Source organism: Carassius gibelio, chromosome B22, assembly GCF_023724105.1.
Source record: "Carassius gibelio isolate Cgi1373 ecotype wild population from Czech Republic chromosome B22, carGib1.2-hapl.c, whole genome shotgun sequence".
In the NCBI taxonomy this organism is placed as follows: Eukaryota; Metazoa; Chordata; class Actinopteri; order Cypriniformes; family Cyprinidae; genus Carassius; species Carassius gibelio.
In genome coordinates this window covers 47,351,247-47,358,746 of record NC_068417.1, presented here as the reverse complement: position 1 = coordinate 47,358,746, position 7,500 = coordinate 47,351,247, and the positions used below count along the sequence as shown (strand labels likewise).

Below are 7,500 nucleotides of genomic sequence, written 5' to 3'. Positions count from 1 at the left end.
CATTCTATAGTATTGTATTTTATGTCCATATTTGACCATATTTTCTTTACATCCAAGTCTTCAAACACCCTACTCCATACTTTTTCAGATGCTGGCACTTTTATTTGATCCATTATAAACAGGTCATAGACTTTCTTTACGCTAATGCTTTTTATATTATATTTTTCCCCGTCTTTCATTATGTACATCTCAGGCAAATCCTGTTGTTTTTTCTTTACACAACTTTTTTCTATAACATTCACCCATTTCGATGGTAGACTTGCTTTAATTCTTTCATATATATTTTCCACCTTTACTCTGCTCTCCATGCCATCCAACTCACACACTGAGTCATATATACAGTTATTTCTAAGAAAACCTGGAATAACTTCATATATAATATCTTTCACTTGCCTTATTCCGGCTTCTAAGAATTTGGGCTCATACAATGTTTTATTGTTGTGTTTAAATTTATCATTTAAAAACAATGGCAAATTTATAAATGTGTGCACCTCTGTGCAATCATATTCTACTTTTGGCAGGAATTGCCTCCATGCCTCCATCACCTCCCTGTATATGTCTGGCATTCCCACAGTCATTGACTGCTTAAAGCCCATATACCACCCATACTCTCCCATTCTTCCAACATCATCAATGTATTTCTTTAAAAATTCTCTCCAACCAAACTCCCATCTTCCTTCCATATATTTTTTAACAGTTTTTATTCTTATTGCCAACTTTTTTGTTTCTAAATCAATCAGCTTTAGTCCACCTTCCTGTTTCCTCGCCACTAATGTTTTTTGTGCAATTTTCACTCCCTTCCCTTCCCATATAAAATCATGTGCAATTTTATTTAACTCATTCATCACCCACTCAGGCATTTCAATTACACTCATTACATATACATATACCGACAGCATAAGATTATTAACCACAATTATTTTCCCTTTTATCCTTAATTTTCTTCCTTTCCATGCAATACAAACTGTTCTTATCTTATTTATCACTCCAGCCCATGTTATATCCCTTGCCTCCTTTGAATCTACCCCTAAATATACACCCAACACTTTCATGTACTTTTCCTCAACCCTCACACCTACATCAGCTCTTTCTACTTCTCCTATATACATTATTTCAGATTTTTCTCTATTTATTTTCGCCCCTGATGCCTTTCCATATTTTTCCACCAACTCTAAAACCTTTCCCACACTGCTTATTTCCCTTACTGTCACTGTTGTGTCATCGGCATACTGGTTAATTATACACTTCCCTCCATATGGCAACTCAATTCCTCTTATTCTCTTGTCTCTCTTAATTAATGATGCAAAAGGTTCAACAGAAAGGGCGTATAACAAAGCGGATAGCGGGCAGCCTTGCCGCACTGACCTTCCCACATCAAATGTATCTGTCAATATTCCATTCACCTTTACACAGCTTCTTGCACTTCCATACAATCTCCTCACCCATCCTACCATTCTCTCCCCAAAACCAAACTTTTCCAAGACCTTAAATAAAAACTTGTGTTCGACCCTATCAAAGGCCTTGTTCCAGTCTATCCCCAACACTATCCCACCCTTCCCATCCCTCTTCATATACTCAATCACATCTCTGATTGTTCCAATTGTATCTGCTATATCTCTTCCAGGAATGCTGTAGCTTTGTGTTGGCTGAATAATATCTCCGATTACTCTTTTCATCCTGTTTGCCAAAACTTTGGTGAGTATTTTGTAGTCTGTGTTTAACAAGCTAATCGGCCTATAATTTTCTAAATCTAGTTTATTCCCCTTCTTAAAAACTAGTGTAATCACTCCCTCTACCATTTTACTCTGTATTATTTCTGTTCTCTCCATTCCTTTATATACTTCCACTAAAATTGGTGCTACATTATTTTTATATAATTTGTACCATTCTGTCCCTATCCCATCACTTCCTGGGCTTTTCCCACTTCTTAAACCTTCTATTGCAGCTATAACCTCTTCTTCCTCTATCTCTCTATCACACCATATCTTTTCTTCTTCCCCTAGCTCCCTCTCTACACACTTCAATACTTCCTCTATACTTGCCTCATCCACACATCCTCTCATATACAACTCACCATAAAACTCTTGCACCCTCTCCAATATATCTACATAGTCTGTTATTATCTCTCTCTTTTTTGAATATATTTCATGGATATATGTCTTACCTTGCCTTCTTTTTTCTAAACCTAGGAAATACCCTGTGCACTTTTCTCCTTCCAGTGCATATTTCGCCTTACTTCTTAAAATTGCTCCTTTGCATTTTTCTTTCTCATATCTCTCTAACCTCATATTTGCTTCTATATACTTTTCCATGCAATATCCTTCTTCATTATCTACTCTGCTGAGTTCTATCCTCACTTGCTCTCTAAGCTCCCTTTCCTCTTTCATCATCCTCTCTTTTCTTTTCTTACTATACCTTATGCTTAAAGCTTTAATTTTATTTTTTACCTCCTCCCATCTCTTACCAATGTCATTATTAAATTCATCTTCCTCCAAGCATTCCTCCAACCACTGATTTTCCTGAAGTAGTAACACTTTCATCTGTTGTCTATACTCCTCTTCTTCAATATACACTGCATTTAGTATCCACATCCCTCCACCCACCTCTCTCCTTCCGACTTTGATCCTAAATCTAACCCCATCATGATCACTAAAGTTATTCTGCTGATGTCTTATTTCATCAATGTAACTTATGGTATCTCCCTGCACTATCACTAAATCAATCCTACTCTGCTTTAATATCCCTTCTCTCATCTGCCTCCTTGTGAACTCTCTCTTCTCCGGATTCTCATGTCTCCATACATCAAGTAATCCCTTATCCCTCATTACTTCCATTAACATTAATCTTGATTTTTCCCACCTGAAACTCCCTCCTTTCCCAACATCCAATCTACTACATATAATGTTAAAGTCACCTACTATTATGCACCTTCCAACAATTAGATCCCTTAGCTCCTCAATACAACATCTCTTATCATTTTCCACGTTGGGAACATATATATTAATTAATCTGAATTCAATACCTCTGAATTTAAATTCTATAACTAAAATTCTCCCTACCTGATCTCTGTACACCTGCCTTACATTTTCAATCCTATCTTTTTTAATCATTATCGCTACACCCCTTGCATTTTTTGCACCATTATTAAAGTATATATCTCCCTTCCATAAATCCTTTACTTCTCTCACTTTTTCATCATCCCAATTCGTTTCTTGAATACAAATTATATCACTCCTATACGTGAATTTTAATTCCTTCAACTTGTTAATATTCCTTAACCCATTTGCATTTACTGAAGTTACAGAAACCATGCCAGCAAACCAAAGAAAACATATAAACACCCAAAACATATAAAACCATTATAGAATTCATGTACCAGAGCGTTGTTCTTTTATCAGTTCAATTCTGTCCTTATCTCTCTCCGCCTTTCTTTTGACAGTCAGTTTTTGTAGTGTTGTCTGCATTCGTTGAGGAATCTTACTTTCTTTCCTTTGAGGTACTGCTTGTTGCTCTACTTTTTTCTCTTGTTTAGTTCCCACTAGCTTTACATCCTCTTCATCCTCTTCATCCTCTTCCTCCTCTTCGTCTTGTTCATCTTGCTTCTCCTCCTCTTCTTCCTCCTCCTCCCTCCTTTCTCCATCATCAGCCTCCTCACCAGCTGTTCCAGCTCTCTGTCCCCTTACAGCTCCATCCTGTCCATTACCGCTCTCTCCTCCATCTTTTGTAACCTCCATGTCATCCTCGCTCACTGTGCTTTGCTTCTCTGTTTGATCGTCCTCCCTCCTCTCATCGTCTTCACTTTGCTCACCCTCCTCCTCTATTACTCTCTCTGTTTGCTCTCCACACTCCCTTGCATAGTGGCCTACCTTGCCACATGAAAAACATTTAAACTCTGGGCATTCTCGAAATAAATGTCCTGTTTTAATGCACAACCTGCATACACGCACCTGCCTGTCGTGTATGACACGAAAGTACTCTGTGCCTCTTAATGTTTCAAACCTGGTTGAATATGGGAGTGAGCGAACTTCATCAGTGAACCGGACTTTTAAAAATCTTGTTCCATCTAAAATATCAGTTCCTGGCCATACCCGGCGCTTAATGGCAGACAGTGGTTTAACTCCCCATTCTTCCAGCTTTGCAAAAATCTTCTGATCTTCCAAATAAACTGGCAGGTTAATAAATGACACTACCATTTCATTGTTCACAATGTCTCTGGCGTGCACCATTGCTCCTTTTACTCTAACACCGTCCATCAGTTTACTCTTTGCCATATCATCCTTCATTGTAAGTTCGTATGACCTTTCTCCTCTCACTCTGCATCCCACCACTTCTCCACACTCCTTCTTTACACCTCTTAATAAGTCCATCATAGAGATTTTTTCTGTTCCTGCCACTTCAACTTCCACAGTCAACTCTTTGGAATATTTCTCATGGTGTTCTCCACATACCTCTTTTCTGATATTCCTCCTTTCATCGCTTGCATTCATGGAAGATTGATATCCTTTTCCGCTGTCATTATCCATGCTTTGTCCATTGTTTGCTTGTCCGTCTTTCATTTTGAGTTCTTTGTTTGCTGCCATGCTTTCTATTTCCATCACAGAAATAAAACTGTATTTGATGGTCCCCCAAACAGCAAAGGCTGCTGGGGGAACACTTTAGACACAAAATAAACTTTAACTTTTGAAAACAAAGGTTATTTCAAAAATAAAAACGAATTTAAATACTGTTTTAGATGTAAAGATTCTCTGTTTGCTCTTTCAGCTACTCACTTCCTGGACTGTACCACTATCGGGCATAGCCAGGTTGGTATGGCCGTAAGCGAAGACAGCAGCAAAGAGAGGGCTATTTAAAGACCAGCCAATCTAATCGCCAGTACATTATATAAGTAGGAAAGAAAACCCAAAAGCTTAAAGCACCTGGTATTCCTAGGCAGTCTCTCATCAAAGTGCTAACCATACCTAAACCTGCTAAGATTCAGAGATCGGGCATTGACTCTTTTTTTTTTTTTTTTTTTTAAATGAAAGATTATTATATAATTCGTGAAATTTTCCAAAGAGATTAAAGCACCTGGTATTCCCAGGCAGTCTCTCATCAAAGTGCTAACCAGACCTAAACCTGCTAAGATTCAGAGATCGGGCATTGACTCTATTTTTTGGCAAAATTATTATATACTAAGTGAAAAATGTCCAAAAAGCTTACAGCACCTGGTATTCCCAGGCAGTCTCCCATCCATGTACTAACCAGGCCCAAACCTGTTAATATTCAGAGATCGGGCATTGACTCTATTTTTTGGCAAAATTATTATATACTAAGTGAAAAATGTCCAAAAAGCTTACAGCACCTGGTATTCCCAGGCGGTCTCCCATCCAAGTACTAACCAGGCCCAAACCTGCTTAGCTTCCGAGATCAGACGAGATCGGGCATAGCCAGGTTGGTATGGCCGTAAGCGAAGACAGCAGCAAAGAGAGGGCTATTTAAAGACCAGCCAATCTAATCGCCAGTACATTATATAAGTAGGAAAGAAAACCCAAAAGCTTACAGCACCTGGTATTCCCAGGCAGTCTCCCATCCATGTACTAACCAGGCCCAAACTTGTTAATATTCAGAGATCGGGCATTGACTCTATTTTTTGGCAAAATTATTATATACTAAGTGAAAAATGTCCAAAAAGCTTACAGCACCTGGTATTCCCAGGCGGTCTCCCATCCAAGTACTAACCAGGCCCAAACCTGCTTAGCTTCCGAGATCAGACGAGATCGGGCATAGCCAGGTTGGTATGGCCGTAAGCGAAGACAGCAGCAAAGAGAGGGCTATTTAAAGACCAGCCAATCTAATCGCCAGTACATTATATAAGTAGGAAAGAAAACCCAAAAGCTTAAAGCACCTGGTATTCCTAGGCAGTCTCTCATCAAAGTGCTAACCATACCTAAACCTGCTAAGATTCAGAGATCGGGCATTGACTCTTTTTTTTTTTTTTTTTTTTTAAATGAAAGATTATTATATAATTCGTGAAATTTTCCAAAGAGATTAAAGCACCTGGTATTCCCAGGCAGTCTCTCATCAAAGTGCTAACCAGACCTAAACCTGCTAAGATTCAGAGATCGGGCATTGACTCTATTTTTTGGCAAAATTATTATATACTAAGTGAAAAATGTCCAAAAAGCTTACAGCACCTGGTATTCCCAGGCAGTCTCCCATCCATGTACTAACCAGGCCCAAACCTGTTAATATTCAGAGATCGGGCATTGACTCTATTTTTTGGCAAAATTATTATATACTAAGTGAAAAATGTCCAAAAAGCTTACAGCACCTGGTATTCCCAGGCGGTCTCCCATCCAAGTACTAACCAGGCCCAAACCTGCTTAGCTTCCGAGATCAGACGAGATCGGGCATAGCCAGGTTGGTATGGCCGTAAGCGAAGACAGCAGCAAAGAGAGGGCTATTTAAAGACCAGCCAATCTAATCGCCAGTACATTATATAAGTAGGAAAGAAAACCCAAAAGCTTAAAGCACCTGGTATTCCTAGGCAGTCTCTCATCAAAGTGCTAACCATACCTAAACCTGCTAAGATTCAGAGATCGGGCATTGACCCTTTTTTTTTTTTTTTTTTTTTTTTTTTTAAAGAAAGATTATTATATTATTCGTGAAATTTTCCAAAGAGATTAAAGCACCTGGTATTCCCAGGCAGTCTCTCATCAAAGTGCTAACCAGACCTAAACCTGCTAAGATTCAGAGATCGGGCATTGACTCTATTTTTTGGCAAAATTATTATATACTAAGTGAAAAATGTCCAAAAAGCTTACAGCACCTGGTATTCCCAGGCAGTCTCTCATCAAAGTGCTAACCAGACCTAAACCTGCTAAGATTCAGAGATCGGGCATTGACTCTATTTTTTGGCAAAATTATTATATACTAAGTGAAAAATGTCCAAAAAGCTTACAGCACCTGGTATTCCCAGGCAGTCTCCCATCCATGTACTAACCAGGCCCAAACCTGCTAATATTCAGAGATCGGGCATTGACTCTATTTTTTGGCAAAATTATTATATACTAAGTGAAAAATGTCCAAAAAGCTTACAGCACCTGGTATTCCCAGGCGGTCTCCCATCCAAGTACTAACCAGGCCCAAACCTGCTTAGCTTCCGAGATCAGATGAGATCGGGCATAGCCAGGTTGGTATGGCCGTAAGCGAAGACAGCAGCAAAGAGAGGGCTATTTAAAGACCAGCCAATCTAATCGCCAGTACATTATATAAGTAGGAAAGAAAACCCAAAAGCTTAAAGCACCTGGTATTCCTAGGCAGTCTCTCATCAAAGTGCTAACCATACCTAAACCTGCTAAGATTCAGAGATCGAACATTGACTCTTTTTTTTTTTTTTTTTTTTTTTTTTTTTTTTTTTAATGAAAGATTATTATATAATTCGTGAAATTTTCCAAAGAGATTAAAGCACCTGGTATTCCCAGGCAGTCTCTCATCAAAGTGCTAACCAGACCTAAACCT

General features: G+C 38.7%; 4 non-coding genes across 4 annotated transcripts; all 4 read right to left on the bottom strand.

Moving 5' to 3' along the window:
• Positions 1-5,329: 5,329 nt before the first annotated feature.
• On the bottom strand, positions 5,330-5,448 carry LOC128008723 (5S ribosomal RNA). The gene has a single exon (XR_008180453.1). It is a non-coding gene; the product is annotated as a 5S ribosomal RNA (ribosomal RNA).
• A 221-nt stretch (positions 5,449-5,669) lies between these two features.
• LOC128008722 (5S ribosomal RNA) lies at positions 5,670-5,788 on the bottom strand. The gene has a single exon (XR_008180452.1). It is a non-coding gene; the product is annotated as a 5S ribosomal RNA (ribosomal RNA).
• A 510-nt stretch (positions 5,789-6,298) lies between these two features.
• On the bottom strand, positions 6,299-6,417 carry LOC128008721 (5S ribosomal RNA). The gene has a single exon (XR_008180451.1). It is a non-coding gene; the product is annotated as a 5S ribosomal RNA (ribosomal RNA).
• A 653-nt stretch (positions 6,418-7,070) lies between these two features.
• LOC128008054 (5S ribosomal RNA) lies at positions 7,071-7,189 on the bottom strand. Its single transcript, XR_008179792.1, has one exon. It is a non-coding gene; the product is annotated as a 5S ribosomal RNA (ribosomal RNA).
• Positions 7,190-7,500: the final 311 nt, after the last annotated feature.